Here is a 20,177-nt window from a genome sequence, read left to right as displayed (position 1 = left end):
TCAATTGCAGCTATCTTGTTACCTGTCTAATTCAAAGGCTATTAAGTTAATATGTGTGTATGTGATGGATATATTTATATATATATATATATATATATATATATATATATATATATATATATATATATATATATATAGATAGACAGATAGATAGATAGATAGATAGATAGATAGATAGATAGATAGATAGATGATAAATATAGATAGATAGATAGATAGATAGATATATTCATGGATAGATGGATAGATATATACATGGATAGATGGATGGATGGATGGATGGAGAGAGAGAGAGAGAGAGAGAGAGAGAGAGAGAGAGAGAGAGAGAGAGAGAGAGAGAGAGAGAGAGACAGAGAGGAGAGAGAGAGAGAGAGAGAGAGAGAGAGAGAGAGAGAGAGAAGAGAGGAGAGAGAGAGAGACAGAGAGAGAACAGAGAGACAGAGACAGAGACAGAGAGAGAGACAGAGAGAGAGAGAGACAGAGAGAGAGACAGAGAGAGAGAGACAGAGAGAGAGAGAGAGAGAGAGAGAGAGAGAGAGAGAGAGAGAGAGAGAGAGAGAGAGAGAGACAGAGAGAGAGAGAGAGAGAGAGAGAGAGAGAGAGAGAGAGAGAGAGAGAGAGAGAGAGAGAGAGAGAGAGAGAGAGAGAGAGAGAGAGAGAGAGAGAGAGAGAGAGAGAGAGAGAGAGAGAGAGAGAGAGAGAGAGAGAGAGAGAGAGAGAGAGGGAGAGAGAGAGTGTCACACACACTTACTGTCTCAGTCATTACAAGACAATATACATCACGTGACCACAGGATAGCACATACCTTTTAATTTGATAAACCTGCCGTGTAGCACTAGATAAAATAAGAATCACGTTGTTGGCTGGGGGTTTTGTTTGTTTTTTATGCATAGAAACACCCTATGAGCTATTTGTACCTGTGTTTGATCCCCAACATCTGAAGACTTATCCATTTTTATTTCCACTAATAGGCACTAACTCATGTCTTAAGCATGGATAACGATGCAAATTATCACGAGAATGACACTGAAACAAGATTAATCGGAACCTGTTCTTATTTCTTGTTCTTTAATGTCAGTCCAATCAAACATTTTCAAACGTTAAAATATGCCAACAAGACATTAACAAAGTACAGGTTTTAATCAAATGATGAACATTTCATTTCAAAGAAACCAATAATGATCCCCCCCCCCCCCCCCCCCCCCCCCCCCCCCCCCCCCCCCCCCCCCCCCCCCCCCCCCCAGCTTGGTGCTTTATTAATATATATCTTCTTTTTTTTTCTTCTTTTTTTCTTGTCCCCAGACCATTAGACAGTGCCAGGGTAACCAATAATGATTTACCTAAAACTGAAAATACGTATTAAATTAGCCTTCGAATGAGGCAGGTATATCTATCTATCTCTATCTATCTATCTATCTATCTATCTATCTATCTATATATTATATAACCCTAGTCTATAACTTAGACTGTATTAAAACATAAGGGCGTCTCTCTAAACTCTCTCTAATCTCTCAAACTTCTCTCTCTCTCTTCTCCGTCTCCTCCGGAAGATAACCAATGAAGCGGACTTAAGAGGCCCTCGCGTCCTCGGTCCTCTCTCTCTCCCACTCTCCTCCTCGGATCGCTCTCTCCTCCTCTCTCCTCCCGAGCCTTCCTCCTCCTCTCACGTCTCTCTCTCGAGAGGCACAGACTCCCTCTCTCCGATCCTCTCCTCTCTGGCACTCTGTGTCACTTCTTTGTTCTCTCCCCCCTCCCCCTCCCTCGCTCCCTCTCTGTCTCACATGTTCCAATCTCTCTCCTCCTCCCTCTCTATCTATCACGCCCCTCTCAAGGCCCTCCGTCTCTCCTCCGTCATACCGTCCTTGTCACCCCCCCCCGCCTCTCTCCGAGCTCTTCTTCTGGCTCCGGGAGAGAGTCCATTCCGATAGAGTAGAGTGAGTCCGCAAGCGCTCTCTTTCAGTCCTCTCTGTCGCCTTCATCGTCTCTCCTCTCTAGTTAGTGTGTGGTGTGTGTCGGTTTCTCTGTCTGTCTTCTCCTATCTATTATCTTTCAAAGCAATCATATCACCCATCGCCATTCCGATTAATAACTCAGTCTTCACTTGCTAATATCAATCGCCCTGACTACCTTAGAATAACATACGATAACATAGAAGAATAACAAAAAATGAATGTATCCTAATGGGAACACTATAAAATAAATAAAATAACACAGGTGTTTGTTGCACGCCATAACGTAATTGCGCCTTTATAGTGAGTGGCCACTGTATTTTTAATAAACGTGTCCAATAGAGCACAAAATGCCCCTTAATGGATTTGTTAACCAGTGAAATTTGTTTGTGAAACTATTAATTATTTAAGGAAATATGACTGGGTATATGCGAAGGACAAGCTACCGATGTTTCCAGTGCATCGGTTGTTGTTGCCGTTGATCTTTGTATTTTATATTGCTTTAACAACAACAACAACAGCAACAGACTAATTACTATACTACCACAACGATCACTACCCCCTACTATCATCATGATAATCACCTGCACCAGCATTGACAACAACATCAGCAGCAGCAGCAACAGCAATAATAAAGACAACACTAGCAACAACAACGACAACAACAGACCCGATTACTATACTACAACAACAACCACCACCACCACTAACAGTAACATCGTCAGCAACAGTAACACCCACTATCATGTCTTCCACCACCACTAACAAGAGCAGCAGCAGCAGCAGCAGCAGCAACGACAACAACAGCAACCACCACAAATATAATAATATTCAACTCCACAACGACTAACATCATTTCATTTCAACTTATTTCCGTGCTTATATCCAATTTAAGTTCAAGCACGCTGTCCTGGGCACACACCATAGCTATCTGGGCTGTCTGTCCAGGACAGTGGGTTAGTTGTTAGTTGGTTAGTGGTTAGTGAGAGAGAAGAGGGTGTAGTGGTCTTACACCTACCCACTAAGCCCTTAAGAACTCGCTCTGGGTGTGTGCCGGTACCGGGGTACGAACCCTGTACCTACCAGCTAGTAGTCCGATGGTTTAACCACTTCGCAAAGAGGCCGGTGACTAACAACAACAGCAGCAGCAGCATCAACAACAACAATAACAATAGCAGTAGCAACAACGGCAGCAACAATAACAACAACAACAGCAGCAGCAGCATCAACAACAACAATAACAATAGCAGTAGCAACAACGGCAGCAACAATAACAACAACAGCAGCAGCAACAACAACAACAACAACAAAAACAGCAACAACAATAACAACAGCAGCAGCAACAACAGCAGCAGCAGCAGCATCAACAACAACAGCAGCAGCAACAATAAAAACAATAATAACAGCAGCAACAATAACAACAACAGCCACAACAGCAACAATGACAACAACGGGACTAACACCATCATCATCATCATAATAATCACCTCTACATTCACCACGACTAACCACATCAGTAGCAACAATAACACCACCACCACAGTAATGAGAGCAGTAACAACAGTGCAAATAAACAACAACAATAACACACCAGTGGCTGAACATTTAACAACATCGCAGCAACGAAAACGAAATATGTCTTTCGTGCTAATATATAATGCAGGTAGGTCTGGGACGGCGCTGTTGTATATTTTAATAAATATGTTTAACAGAGCGTGAATCAATCAATAATATAATGAATCGGCTGTGCACTGCATGGATAGAATAATCTGCATTGTTTGTCAATGCATTGATTTTGTTTTAAAGGTGCACGCTCGAGATACTGATAACACTTGCGTAGCAATATTGCATAACTAACTTGAGGACGAGCCGTTTTTCATCCATTCATATATATATATATATAGAGAATAATACATGAGTGGCCGTTAGATACCGTTTATCTCACAACGAATTGTTTTAAAATGTATCTAACGAGCGAAAACGAGTTTGATACGTTTTCAAAAAACGAGTTGTGAGATAAATGGTATCTAACGGACACAAATGTATTATTCTATTTCTTACATATCTTCAAAAACCAGGTTTTAAGGACATTTTTACATCTTTTTCGACTGAAAGTTATTTACAGCCGTTGCACTTGTAGCTAACTTACGCGTCACAGACCCATAAATGTCAGATTAACTATACGTCACAGTGTAATCTATTTCCACTGTGTTGTTTTCATTGGATGCATGACACTGGTGACCTGGTCATCACCTAGGAGCATCCAGTAGTATGTCTTGAAATTGTTAACACACGTACGTGTGTAAACAACCATGTGTTGTCAAAAATAAAGTTATATTCGTGCTTTTATTCATTTAAAGTTCAAACACGCTGTCGTTGGCACACATCTCAATTATCTGGATTATCTGTCCAGGACAGTGGGTTAGTGGTTATGGGTGTTTTTTTTACCGGCCTGGGTGGTGTCGTGGTTAAGCCATCGGACATATGGTTGGTAGGTACTGGGTTCGAAGCCCAGTACGGGCTCCCAACCAGAGCGAGTTTTGAGGACTCAGTGGGTAGGTGTAAGATCTCTTCTCTCTCACTAACAACTAACCCTGTGTCCTGGGTATACAGCCGAGATAGCTGAGGTGTGTGTGCCCAGGACAGCGTGCTTGAACCTTAATTGGATAATAAGCACGAAAATAACTTGAAATTAATAAAATTGTTATGGTTTAGTGAGAGAAAAATCGGTGTAGTGGTCTCACACCTACCCTCTGAATCGTTAAACTCGCTCTGGGTGGGAGTCGATCTCGAATGGCGAACCCAGTACCTATGTACCAGCCTTAAGTCCGATGTATTAACCACTACACCACCGACACATGAGACCCCGTTGTTATTAAAGTACTAAAGCACACACACCACATCATTTTCTGTAGCAGCCAGGGTGGCTCCGTTGAAGAAACCAGGACGATTGATCAGATGGGCCATCGAACAACAAGCGAGCGTTCTACTACTGAACTACATCCCCCCCTTTAAAAGTAATTAAACTTAAAAGTTAAAGTTTGTTTCGTTTAACGGCATCACAAGAAAACATCAATTATATTAATCATCGGTTATTGCATGTCAAACACTTGGTAATTTTGACATACATAGTCTTAGCAAGGAAACCCGCTACATTTTGTTCCATTAGTAGCAAGGAATCTTTTATATGCACCATCCCACAGATAGGATAGCACCAACCACGGCGTTTGATATACCAGTCGTGGTGCACTGGCTGGAAAAAGAAATAGTCCCATGGGTCCACCGACGGGGATCGATCCTAGACCGACCGAGCAACAAGCGAGAACGGTGAGTCTGAGCATCGTTGTACCTGTTGAATCCAAAACTAGTTTAGAACCTGCACGTGATAACACGGGAAATAACTCTAAGCAAAATATTTTTGTTTTGGAAAAAACAGCCCGTGCTAATAAGATTTTGTTTTCAAATATATTGGTTCATAAATTTTCTCTTGTTATTCCTTTCCAGAAAAGCGTAGGCAAACACAAAAAAGCGACACGTCTCAAATTGCAACAGAAAAAACCTCATCCTAGCATTTTACTTGCCAATAAAGTCTCTTCAATATACTTGAAGCGGAGTGTGAAATTGGATGTCTTCTTCGCAATAACTGCTACAATATTGAAAGATCAGTGAAGGGAAGGGCCGTTATGAGACCAATATCAATAAAACTCCACTTAAAACGCCAATCGCTGCGTGAATTACCTCCCCTGAGAACTTCATTGAACATCGTGGCGGAATCTACGACGATGAAACGCGAGATTGAATGAGGCATTTTGGCGAGATGGTTAAAGAAGAAGTGTTTAAAAATTGAACGAAACGAAGTTGAATCCCGGGTTAGAGGTATTCAAGTTAATAAAGAACCGTCGACAAGCAGGTCTCTAAATGGTGTTATGACTACAACGTTATAACTGACAAGATGTGACAAAACACAATTGCAGAGTAGGGTTAAACACCGATTGTCACATCCCCATCACGTCATGCGGAATACAAAAACAATTACAACTTAACAAACTCGTGTTGTTGTGTTTTTACGATCAACACGTGTTTTTTAAAAAAACTATCTTGATGAAAAATCGTAAATTACTGGTCATAATTATACCAGGTCAGAGACCTGCCCATAGAGTTGATACGGCAAAGGATATATTGCTAAGAACCTGGATTACTTTACACGGCAACAAAACATTTTAATTTTTGGTGCTGGGTTATTTATCCATCCATCCATCTATCTATCTATCTATCTATCTATCTATCTATCTATCTATCTACCCAAACCCACCTCTCTCTCTCTCTCTCTCTCTCTCTCTCTCTCTCTCTCTCTCTCTCTCTCTCTCTCTCTCTCTCTCTCTCTCTCTCTCTCTCTCTCTCTCTCTCTCTCTCTCTTACACGGCAACAAACCATTTTAATTTTTGGTGCTGGGTTACTTATCTATCTATTTATCTACCAACCTACTTACCTACCTACCCAAACCACCTCTCTCTCTCTCTCTCTCTCTCTCTCTCTCTCTCTCTCTCTCTCTCTCTCTCTCTCTCTCTCTCTCTCTCTCTCTCTCTCTCTCTCTCTCTCTCTCTCTCTCTCTCTCTCTCTCTCTCTCTCTCTCTATCTATCTACCTATCCATGCACCCACCCATCTACCCATCCATTCATCCATTAATTAATTTATATATATGTTTGTTTTATTTTATTTTGTTTTATTAATTTAATTTAATATAATTTTGAAAAATGCATATATCTATCGATGCATCCATCCATTCACCCATCCATCCATCCATCCATCCATGCATCCATCCATCCACTAATTTATGTATATGTTTGTTTTATTATTATTATTTTTATTTAATGTAATGTAATTTTATTTTATTTAATTTTGAAAATGCACCTTTAAGTTTACGTTTGGCACTGTTTAATTCCAAGGACGCAAATTACATTGATATGCCACGGTAATAACAACGGCGTCTCGTATTGAATTACCAAGCAATCTGCAGTATATTGGTTTTAATGTCTGTCGGAAAACGGACCTCTTTTATATGTTCTATCGGGTTGTCAAAAGGCGTTTGTGTTTACGTGAAAATGGTACGAAAGGGTGACAGCATGTCTCTACGTATGTCAACCTCCGCATTTCTGGAACGGAAAGAGACTATACGTTTCGTTATAAATGCAGATGGAAGGCATTAAACTGTCTTTTTTAGGGCGACTTTCAAAATTGCGCGATGGGTTTGATCATACCGGAAACGACAGAATCGAATTGGATGTCGTTCACGTTTCCCTGATAAATGCAAATGACGGTAATAAGAGAATCCGGCCGATAAAATCATTAACGTCTTTAAATTCATATCTCTGCACGAGGAAAAGTCTGAAGGACGTGTTTTCATAAAATAATGACTGCACCCATGAATAACTGTCAGGTGGTTCGTCTATAGGAGGACTACCACTATCACAAAGCTCTCTTAGTTTAAAGAGACTGTCCTGAGTTTCATGCATTGTATGATGTTTCTGACTAATAATGAATGAATGAATGAATGAATGTTTAACGACACCCCAGCACGAAAAATACATCGGCTATTGGGTATCAAACTATGGTAAATTCAAAACACGAAGTCTGACTAAAAAAATATTTTAACGTCTAAAAATACGCATTAAATATATTTTCTGGTTTAGAATATGAGTGTCTGTATATTCAATGTGTTTCTGATCGTCTTAATATTTGTAAGAAGCCAAAACTGGATTTTAAAATTATTTTAGGAAATAAAATAAAATTTAACCTAGTAAAAGTTCTAGAACGATCAGAAACACGTTTAATATACAGCCACTAAAATTTTATGCAGAAAAAATATTTTTGATATGTAATTACAGTCGTTAAAAAGTCTCTGTATGTCTTACTGTTCGTATTTTCAAAAATACACATACATCTGGTTATGCAGACGAGGTCCAGTCTATTTTAAAATGCATTTTCACGTTTCAACGACACACTTTAAGTCTTGTTTCATTCTATTGCAACTTTACAAATGTGTTACAAATTTGTAGATTAATCAAAATAAAAGTGTACATTTTCACTGGTTGGAGCCAATTTCACAAAGCATCGAAAGTTTACGTCTGCGACTAGCAGTTGTGCCGGCCATGCGTTTACATATGTTTGGCATCTATTTCAGGCAGACAAATTAATTACATCATTATGGAAGATGGAGTATTTTCAGGACAAAACAAAATGAAATATGTGTATTTCTAACTATAATAATAACAAGAATGGTTGTTTACGTTTACGTGCAAAACTAGGTTTACGATGCTTTGCAAAATTGGGCTTTGGAGCTTAATTCGCTAAACATCACGAGTTTACGTCTGCAACTAGCAGTTATACCGGATATTCATTTACACGTGTTTGACATCTATTTCACGCTTGAAATTACATCATTACGAAAAATGGAGCATTTTAAGGACCAAAGAACATGAACTACGTATACTTTTAACTATAGTTGTTGTACTATGATGGTAATCAGAATTGTGGTTTTGTCGTAGATTTACGTTTACGCGCAAAACTAGGCTTACAGAATGTTTTGTGAAATCGGGCCTTGGGCTTTGAGCAATATCGCATCATCCGTGCATGTCTCTTTGCAAATGCACTGCGATATCGCAAAGTTGTAAGAGTTATAGTGAATTAGGCCCAGGTCGATTCATCTTTTATACTTTGCCTGTAGGATTTCCAGTCACATAACTGGTTAAAAGTCTAAACCCGCACAACACTGATTGAAGTCTGATTGAAACTTGGTGGCACGCACTCATGCAGTCACATTATGATTAATAAGTATGGTTTACGCCCATGCTCATGCTACATGATATACTGTGCAAAGAAAGCAACAACAAAAAAAAAAAAAAAAAAAAAAAAAAAAAGCACACAAAAAAGAGGATGTTTAACACTTCAGCTCATAATATTAACTTAACACTTTAATGCATTTTCAGAATGTCTTTACTTGCAAACCTCATTTTGGGTGGTTTCAGTAGAGCTTCTGTTTTCTTAATAACATTTAATGCATATGACTTTATAAGAAATAAATAACATTTGCAGAAATAAACACTTCACATGTTGCTACCAATCAGAGCTTCGGCTGCTTTTACTCCGTAATGATTTTTTTTTATTTTTTTATTATTATTATTTTTTTTTTACAAGTTTTATTGCCAGCCCCTTGTTTACAATTAGAACAACACATGCCAAGGGTAAAACATGGGTTGTGTACATAAAAATAATAAAACAACATAATATAATACTTTAGGGTACTGGCTTGCAAACCACACCTCACCCCCCCCCCCCAACCCCCTCTTCATCCCCGCCTCTCCCTCCCTCACCCCCCCCCCCTCTCTCTCTCTCTCTCTCTCTCTCTCTCTCTCTCCATATCTAATCAATGTAGCTATCCATTTATCTTTCTCTCACGCAAAAAACACACAACAACAACACACTTTCATCCTTTTCCATTATATGAACGACGTACATAAATATTTAAAATACGCACATGATATATATATATATATATATATATATATATATATATATATATATATATATATATACACACTCACACACACACACACACTCACACACACACACACACACACACACACATATACATATGTATGTATCTACATTATTAATGCGTGGACTGCTGGGAACAAGACGATGCACAAGGAAAGTAATGATATTAAATTGCAAATCGACCTATGAGACAGAAGACTCTGGGGCGAGACGTAGCCCGGTGGTAGAGCGCTCGCTTGATGCGCGGTCAGTGTAGGATCGATCCCCGTCGGTGGGCCCATTGGGCTATTTCTCGTTCCAGCCAGTGCACCACGACTGGTATATCAAAGGCCGTGGTATGTATCACCCTGTCTGTGGGATGGTGCATATAAAAGATCCCTTGCTGCTAATGGAAAAGAGTAGCCCATGAAGTGGCGACAGCGGGTTTCCTCTCTCAATATCTGTGTGGTCCTTAACCATATGTCTGACGCCATATAACCGTGAATATAATGTGCTGAGTGCGTCGTTAAAGAAAACATTTGTTTCTTTCTTTCTGATTTGCGTCGGACTAGCCCCGGTTAAACCGTCAGAGTTAACGCTGGTAGGTATGGGTTCACATCCGGTACGGGCTCCCACCAAGAGCGAGTTTTAATTAACGATGGGGGGGGGGGGGGGGGGGGGTGGTGATGTAAAACCACTGCACATATTTGTTACCCACTAACCACTAACCCACTGTCCTGAACAGCGTGCTTGAACCTTAATTGGGTATATTCACAAAACAATATACAAAAAATTAATTTGTGTCAGGCAAATTCTAATGACGTCTTTTTTTCCCATCCTTTTCATCATCCGTAATAGACATTACGTTCGAAATTACTTTTCTACAGTCACGAAAAACTCCCCAAAACCGGTTACTTAGCATCATTGTCCTATTACTGTTGGAGAGTAATTGGTAACGAGGATCCGAAAATACGCAATGCACGCATCTTGCATTTCTAAGAGCCGTTTAACCGTTTAAGCGCAACGCACTGAGCCGGTTGGTGAATCGTTTAATAGTTGCGATTAAATTGCCTGCATGTCTGCGATCAGTTAATCATACGAGCGGTATTGAAACATAGTGAACATATGACATGTGAACCAAAAATAAAAAAATGTTTCACAGAATTCGATCGAAGTCCTGTGATCGATGGTTATACATGAACGATGGGCTATAACTCTTTGTGGAATTTGCGCAAAGCTATCAAGTGCTTAGTTCGTCTTTGATGCTACTCATAATACGCTGTAATAGAGGTGCATTAATAATGGCATATTCGATTTAGATTTCATTTATCATTCTGAGAAATGACGATAAATTTGTTATTTCGGTGGGGTTTTTTTCGTTTTGTTTATCAATGCTACTTTTCATAAAGCATAAGACAATGGTTGTAAAAAAACCCACACACCATTAGTTGTTAATCAGCTATAAAATGCATGGGTACTTATAATGTTAATAAAAGACGTTTTAAACTCAGACAATAAAAGTTCATTCTTTTCGTATTAAACTTTTATTGTAATGACATTTAATATTGTCTCTTCTTTGCCCATATTAATAACATGTATATATAATTTTAGCTTATCGTTATTAGGGAAACTATAATATTAATATTAACACTCACAGGAGGTCAAATTAAGTTTGTATTATTTGGATCTTTTATATGCACCATCCCACAGACAGGATAGCACATACCACGGCCTTTAGTATACCAGTTGTGGTGCACTGGCTGGAACGAGAAATAGCCCAATGGGCCCACCGACGGGATCAATCCCACACCAACCGCGCACCAAGCGAATGCTTTACCACTGGGCTACGTCCTGCTCTCATATATACAGACGGTGACATTTTATTAAAGGGACTATCCTGAGTTTTCAGCAATGCTTGAAATAATATCGACCAACAGAGACTTTTTAACGATTGTAATTACATACTTATTAAATATATTTTTCTATATAAAATATTAACAGATGTGTATTAAATGTGTTTCAGATCGCCCTGGCTTTTCTATTAGGTCAAATGTCATTTTATGTTTTAATATTCCTTCGCCACCATATATATTTTAGTACATACAAAATTATTGTGATACCAAATCCAGTTTGGGCTACTTACAAATATTAGGACGATCAAAAACACACTCAATACACAGACACTGATATTCTAAACACGAAAAGTTAAAGTGTGTTTTGATTAACAACACCACTAGAGCACATTAATTTATTAATCATCGGCTATTGGGTGTCAAACATTTGGTCATTTTGACATGTAGTCTTAGTGAGGAAACCCGCTACATTTTCCCATTAGTAACAAGTGATCTGTTATATGCACCATCCCACAGACAGGGTAGTACATACCACGGCCTCTGATATACCAGTCGTGGCAGGAAAGAGTAATAGCCCGAAAGGCCCATTGACGAAGATTGATCCTAAACCGACAGCGCATCATATATTTAATATGTATTACTTGTGATATGTGATACAAAATTGTATTAGTCGAAAACATCTTACAATACAGCAAACGTAGGTTACTCTTTCTAATACATCTCTTCAATCGTCAAAAAAAGTGCTATTAACCACAGACAAGTTACGATCGCTACAAAGACATTGCATTTGACATCAGTATCGTTGTTCATCTTGACCCTCTCGCCCCTATAATGAGCAATATGCCAGTCCTAATGTGCGTTTCTGTGAACGAGCCCTGCTTCCTTCGCCACCATGATCTACATCAAAGCAAGAAGAACAATTCCAGCATTCCAAGAAAATACTCTTCTTTGCTGATATTCGGAATATAATGTTGTTACGTTAAACGAGAAATGCTCCGTTTGTTTTCTTCTATTTTTACATCATTGACAATGAAATAGTGTAGCAACATGTGTTCACAAATGTGCGCGGATACGTATTTCCAAGCAATGCACTGGACGTGTTTAACTTACGATATATAGAGGTTATTACCCTCGTGTGTTTCGGTATCGTGAATATCATATATTAGGAATAAAAATAGTATTATGCGAGCCTCTAGCAAATACATTATTTTTATTCCTATATATGATATTGATGATACCGAAACACACGAGGGTAATATCCTCTTTATCATATAATTTCAAGCTTAATGCAACGTGTTTTTGTAAAGTATATACGCAACTTTAATTCCATTTGGCCATTACCCGGTATTCAAAAGACGTAAGAATATGTGACGCGGTGTCTGTCTGAATGAAAATGACATCGAATGACGTCATTTGGATATTCTTACATAGAAATAAACTAGTGCTTAACGTTTTTTTATTTTCTGAACGCTGGGTAGCTTTCAGTGTAAAATTGCTATTAAAATGTTTTTATTTGATGACTATGAATGCATACGTCAGTTATGGAGTGTCATCCTAGTACGTTTGCTTAAATGTCAATAAACCTAGTGCCGTGACCTCGATTACTTTACATCTAATTTGCAAAGTTATCAAATTCTTAAAGTATGTAATCTGAAACATATCACATACTTTGATTGTACTAGAAGTGCTAGATATGATAAATAGTTTTACATAATGGAAATAAAATTCTCATTTCTATAATGACTATATAAATAGTAATTTTATACCATCTGAGTGTAGATGAATTACCTGTTTGTGTTCGAGAGAACCGAACTAATTAAGAGTTGTAATAATAATAACTACATGCATATACAAATTCATTTTAGTTAATTTAATATAGGCATTATTATTTTTTTAAAAACCCACTACTTCACAAACACACATCATAAACCCTTGGCACTCGTGATATATAGAAGGCGAATCGATATACTGGCAAAGGACTCGCTATACTCATAAAAACGTTCCTACGACCCAAATAAAATGTTCTCAGACCAATTGTAAAGTTTGTAAACGTTTGAAATGTGTTACTGGTATGGGACAACTCATACGTTTGTAAATCATCGTATAATGTTGACGAAAGACCAATAAATAATTTCTTATAAAAAAAAACCCAAAACCGATCTGAATTTTCTTCATTACTGTTAAACATATATCGTATGCAATATCATCAGCAGGAAACTTTTTTCCATGGGGATACATGGAAAACTGAAGTCTAGTTGCGATAAAACCTGTAACTCGTCACAAACAAGAACCATACATCATGTTCCTATACAATCGTAAATTCCCACCGTCCCAACTAGAGCCCCACAACTGGTATATTAAAGACCATGGCAAAGGGAGTTTTAATTTAAGCAATCCACTGAAACCGTCATTGTCTGCGATAATATGAAGTTTGTTTTGTTTAACGACACCACTTGAGCACATTGATTTATTAATCATCAGCTATTGGATGTCAAACATATGGTCATTTTTGACACAGTCATGGAGAGGAAACCTGCTACATTTTCCCATTAGTAGCAAGGGATCTTTTATATGCACCATCCCACAGACAGGATAGCACATACCACGACCTTTGATATACCAGTCGTGGTGTACTGACTGACGAGAAATAGCCCAATGGGCCCATCGACGAAGCTCGATACCAGATCGACCGCACATCTAGCGAGCGCTTTACCACTGGGCTACGTGCGTCAATCTGCAATGTTTGACATATTTTACGGGAACCAGAGTTCACCGATAATTCGCAGAGTGATTGGGCTGGACGTGTTCGAGCCTTCAGTGGCTATAAAGACGTAAGTAGAGTTGTGGTTAGTTGGAGGTCGCCAATTCTGAGTGACGTCTTCTAATTCACCAGAAAAATATGGTTTTACGCATCAACACACTTCGAAAGGGACACTTCCCGGATAATCAACACAATTCGAATTACGCTGTTTAATCAACTTTGTTAAATCAACCGTAAGCTCATTCTCAAGAACCGACGCAACTCTCTCGGTGTATGTGCTGAAACGGAGTACGGTTAGTTAGTTATTATTATTATTAATGTTTCTTGCTTAGAATATTAAATTGTGTGCGTCTTTAAAAAAAAAATAAAAAAAATGTATATATATATATATCACTCTAACTTTTGCAGGAGTCTAAAACGTTTTTCTTACGATAACAGACAAAAACGACAGCAACAATACAAATACCTCTCACAGCCTAACTCCCGCCAAGGCCCCAACAACAACAACAAAAACCCCAACCCACAAAAAACAAGAAAAACACACACCACTGAAACAACTCCCCCCCCCCCAAACAACAACAACAAAAACCCCAACCCACAAAAAACTACAAAAACGCACACCACTGAAACAACTCCCCCCCAAAACAACAACAACAAAAAAAACTAAACTAAAAAAACAACAAAACCACCCCAAACAAACCAACCCACCCAGCCCTCAAAAATACAAGAACAAGAAGAACAAACAAACAAACAAAAATCCACAAAAAAAAACCCCCACAACAAACACCACCACAAACAACCCAGTGGTAAAGCGTTCGCTTGGTGCGCGGTCTGTTTGGGATCAATCCGCGTCAGTGGGCCCATTGGAATATTTCTCGCTCCAGCCAGTACACCACAACTGGTACATCAAAGGCCGTGGTATGTGCTATCATGTCTAAAATATCCCTTGCTGCTAATCGAAAACAGTAGCCCATGAAGTGGCGACAGCGGGTTTCCTCCCTCAATATCTGTGTGGTCCTTAACCATATGTCCGACCATATAACCGTAAATAAAATGTGTTGAGTGCGTCGTTAAATAAACGATTTCCTTCTTTCCTTCCACCACAAACAGCAAATCCAAACCACAAAGAAAAAGTGATTCCCTTGATATTCTTTGGCGCGCAGGTGTGAGAATGGGGAGATATTGGTTGCATAATGCTTGAGATGAGTTAAGTTGCTACCATGTGATTGGGTTTTCTAAATTTGTTTTTATTTTATGCTTCATAATAATAAATATAATGCTTATCCGGAAAGTTAGACCACCCTAAACATTTCAAGGCAAATTCTTCCTCCCCAACAATAAAGCGCCATCTCATATAAGCCCGTGCTCGTAACATACCTGTATACCTAAGAATGTCTGCGCCATTCATTCACGAAGCGAAAAAAAAAAGGACATTAAACCACCCAACCCGAAACGAACGCAACCTTCCAGTACGCTACTTGTCAGGCAGTCAGCCAGGAAAGCAGCCAAACACCAAACAGAAATCCTAGATCACAAGATGTTTTCCTGATGGTTTCTTGATTTTTCAGTTAAGACAAGACATGATATACGGATATAAGCATCAGTTCCTTCGGATTTAATTATTGGTTAGAAACAAGAGTAATTTTTCTTGCTGACATTTAGTTCCCATTTAACGCCACTATGAAGAGGGACAATAACACGTGTTGAAAGATTTCAGCTGGAAATGTTGGGTGGTTTTTTTGTTTGTTTTTTGTTTTGTTTTTCTAAACTTTACTTTACGCCGTTGGAGAACGTCCCAGTGTTTGTACGTTCTGCGTGATGTATTCGTGTTTCTGTCTTGCTAAATTAAAAGAGTTGATTTCGGAAAGTTCAGATAAGCGACGCTTTATTTATTTTTTTTCCATTCAGCATACATTATGAAATCTGTGAACTGAATCAGACAAGGTTTAGTTCAGATAAAAACACAAAGGATACCACACGCATTACATTCTATATTTATTACACAACCCATCCGTGTTATTTATCTCTTTTGTTTATAATGCAGATGTGCTGTTCGAAAGTTTCATTTTTGACTCGTGTTCCGTGATTATGTGCAATTAAGGTTCAAGCACATTACCATGGGCAGACACCTCGGATATCTGGACTGTCTGCCCAAGAGAGGGTTTAAGGTAATACTAAACCAAATAACTTCCGGCTGTGTCAAACTTCGCGATGCACACAACTTTAGATAGAGAAGTTAACACCACACGTGACAATTCTGTCATTGGTGATAAATGGGAGTGTGTTGGTTAAAAAAAAAAAAACCATTAGTTTCATCAGGGCAAAACTTGTATTCAATTTATTTCATCTAGTATCACTGTGTCAAGTCGCCTTGTGCTTGAAACATTTATGGGGTATCTATTAGAAATATACTAAAATTTTGTGCGGAACTAGGGTAGTCATAGACGCTACCCGTTAACTCAAAAATGAGCAGCTTGACCCCGAATATTTTTCTGATTCACTTTAAGGGTGATGGGTGGTAGTATTTATATCCGTGGTGTTTATGTCGGTCGATACGCTGCAGGTAAGAGGTTTAGCCACGTATGTTACTATTGTCGTCTATGGGATTTGATTTGGTAATATACACTCTATAATGACTAGTTGTTAGTAAGATGAAAGTCGATATAGGATCGGAGAGTTAGCGGAATCAACCGGCCTCGATGGCGCAGTGGTTAAGCCATCGGAATACAGGCTGGTAGGTACAGCGTTCGCAGCCCGGTACCGGTTCCAACCCAGAGTGAGTTCTTAATGGCTCAGTGGGTAGGTGTAAGGCAACTACACCCTCTCCTCTCTCACTAACCACTAACCAACTAACAACTAATCAACTGTCCTGGACAGACAGCCCAAATAGCTGAGGTGTGTGCTCAGGACAACGTGCTTGAACCTTAATTGAATATAAGCACGAAAATAAGTTGAAATAAAATGAAAAAATAGTGGAATCAACCTTTGTCAGAGGAATGACGAAATGTTTCACCTACTATAGGCGTGAATACCAGTGTACTGTTAACTTTCAAAATGTATTACTATTACATGTACTACCAAACGTCGATCGCCACACACAGCTTATTAAAGCCTAGCGGTTATTGTTTTAAGGCGGTTACACGACAGTACGGTTTTAAAGGGGTAGCGGGCTGTTGAGCATTTTGCCTTTAGGGAACCCCTGGTGGCTCCAATGCTCCACACTGAGCCGTAAAACCTGGCTGTAGGAGTAGGAATCGAAACTGGGAAACAAACCAGTACCCACCTTGGTTTTCAGGCAATGCCAAATGTATTTAGCTGTTGGAGGTTTTTTGTCTTACCGCTAAGTTACACATAACATTTTGCTTAAATTATCAATTTTGACAAATCTTATGTGTTTATGGTCGTCCTGTTGTTACGACTAGTTGAAAATGCACTCTATACGAAACAGAAAAGCTACGTACCTCTGAACGTAGGGTCAATGGCTTTAAGGCCGATGAGATTTTTTTTATAAATTGAAAATAATAATAAGAAGAAAAACAAAAAAAGAGGACTCCCAATCCCCCCCCCCCCCCCAACAGCAGGAACTCAACAACACCCCACCCCACTAGACATAAAGAAAGCATATACAAACAGAAAACCAACAACAAAGAAACAAAACAAAACAAGCCAAACGGACAATTAAGGTATCACTTAAATTACATGCTACGCATACTACGCATGCTGGCGTCGACGTGCCATGATGCAATTCTGCAAGACAAATGATTTCAGTTGTCACTATCTGGGATCTGAATAAACTAATGCACAAACACACCAACAGCATTAACAAACTCGTGAATATTCAGTACCAAAGGACACCATCAAATGTCACGATGTAACAAACCCGAGGAAAACAGCCTTTAAAACTGTTAGTTATTTAATTAAAAAAAAATCAATGACACTATGTACTTCAGCAAGACACCCGGCAGGACACGTTCATTTTAACGCACGCACTCATGTTACAGTGTGGGCTTTTTTCCCCAAGTTAATTGCATAAGTTTGATTTTCTGTCGTGTCCAATCTTACCGTGTTGCGAACGGTTTTAGAATTTGGGCGAAAAAAGAGACAATCCGTGCACTTCAGTGCAGCATCAAATTGTGATGAAGAATCTGACGTGAATATCAAGGAACCGTGTGGGACGCAAATGCAATCAAGGCTTGCATTATCATGGATAATTGAGTTCGACTAAATAACTCGCTGTGATGCGGCGTGTGATGTAAGGGGCCCGTCCATGACGCACGGAAAAACACCTTGCGTTGCACGCCGGGAACACCGAGGAGTTGATGCCATGGAGGCGATGGTCATGCTTTTCTTCACACCGAGATTGAAGTGCCAGTCTTTCTCTACATGCTAATTGTTTATCGACATGCACTCGCGTCGTCGTGTGCCAAGCATAAAAGGGTGCTCGGGTTTATTGCGAAATGCGGTGACCACTGGAAACAATTATTCTGCCAAAGGTGCATTAACCCGTAAGACGTTTCAGGTGGAGATGTTAAGACGCTGAAAGCTAATTCACCGGTTATGTTTGCTACCGTGGAACAAAACGTTGGCGTAATTCATTGTCTAGTCTACAGTATATTAAGCATTGCACGAAATGTGCATTAAGCCAAGACAGTACGTTAATGAAAATAATAAAATAAGTCAAATATTTGCCCTTTAGAAATGTTTTTCTTTTTATGCAGTGCACACATATATGCCAACGTACATGCACAGACATGCAATACATACATACAAACACGTACATGTGTACACACACACACACACACACACACACACACACACACACACACATATATATATATATATATATATACTTATACATACATACACATACAAAACACACACACACATAAATATACTTACACACACACACACACACACACACACACACACACACTTTTTTGAAGAATGGCTTGATGGCCGAATGGTTATTGTGGTAGTCTGAGAGTTGCTCGCGAATTGACCATAGGTTCGAGTCTCAGCAAAAAAACAATTGTAATGCCAAAAAAGGATTTTATCTCGTGTGCTAGTATATTAATATATATGTAGCTTCTAGATAAACCCGATATATATAATCTATATAAACACACACACACACACACACACACACACACACACACACACACATGGATGGATGCCTCAATAGTTAAGAAGATTCCGTGCCATAGGTTCGAGTCCCAGCAACGGCATGGGACAATTTGTGAGGCCAGAAAGGATTTAATTATCCCCTGCGCCACTGCGTTAATATATATGTATGCAATCGACCTCGACATACATAGACTATATATATATATATATATATATATATATATATATATATATATATATATATATATATATATATATATATATATATCAATACACACACACACAGACACGCGCACGCGCGCGCGCGCGCGCACACACACACACACACACACACACATACACACACAGACACACACACACACACACACACGAACACTCACACACCTCCAAACACATACATACTCCTAATTATACATTGTCAGAAGACATTAATGGTTATCTCAAATCACGGTTTGATATTCTCCCATTGGCAACAGTTCTTCAAATAGGAGTCCCACATCAGAACTCCGCATGGGTGCAAGCATATATCCATCGATATTATTCAGAAATGGTTTCCAAATTAGCAAACTGGGCACTAGAATGCTGACACTTATTTCATTGATGAATGTTCAAATATTTTACTATTCTATTTATTCTGATGACTGAGTTACACAAAATTAATGAGCAAGACGACCAGTCTCTGTGTGGTGGGATCAGCGAGCAAGTTTGATTTGCCAGATCACGAAGAAAACCTCTTGGATGAAGCAGCTTTATCATAATGGATATTGCACAGATAGCAGGTTGAGCTCTTGTCACGATACGATTACAGAATCAAGCATTCCTGCATCATAATGTTAGTCCCTTGATGGCGACACGACTGAACAAATGTGTTTTAGCATAACAGACGTAGAACCTTCTTGCTCGTGATTGTTTTACATTAAAGTAAAGTAACATAACATAATGTCGACATCGAGCAA

The 20,177-nt window shown here is 39.0% G+C and overlaps 1 long non-coding RNA gene across 1 annotated transcript in view; it reads right to left on the bottom strand.

Moving 5' to 3' along the window:
* Positions 1-1,239: 1,239 nt before the first annotated feature.
* The window catches only part of LOC121382726, a 64,475-nt gene continuing 45,537 nt past the window's right edge, over positions 1,240-20,177 (bottom strand). Inside the window, exon 3 of the long non-coding RNA XR_005959212.1 lies at positions 1,240-1,346. This is a non-coding gene — a long non-coding RNA (uncharacterized LOC121382726). The remainder of the gene's footprint in view (positions 1,347-20,177) is intronic.

The sequence above is a fragment of the Gigantopelta aegis genome, chromosome 10 (assembly GCF_016097555.1).
Source record: "Gigantopelta aegis isolate Gae_Host chromosome 10, Gae_host_genome, whole genome shotgun sequence".
Lineage (NCBI taxonomy): Eukaryota > Metazoa > Mollusca > Gastropoda > Neomphalida > Peltospiridae > Gigantopelta > Gigantopelta aegis.
This window is presented reverse-complemented; position numbering and strand designations above follow the sequence as displayed.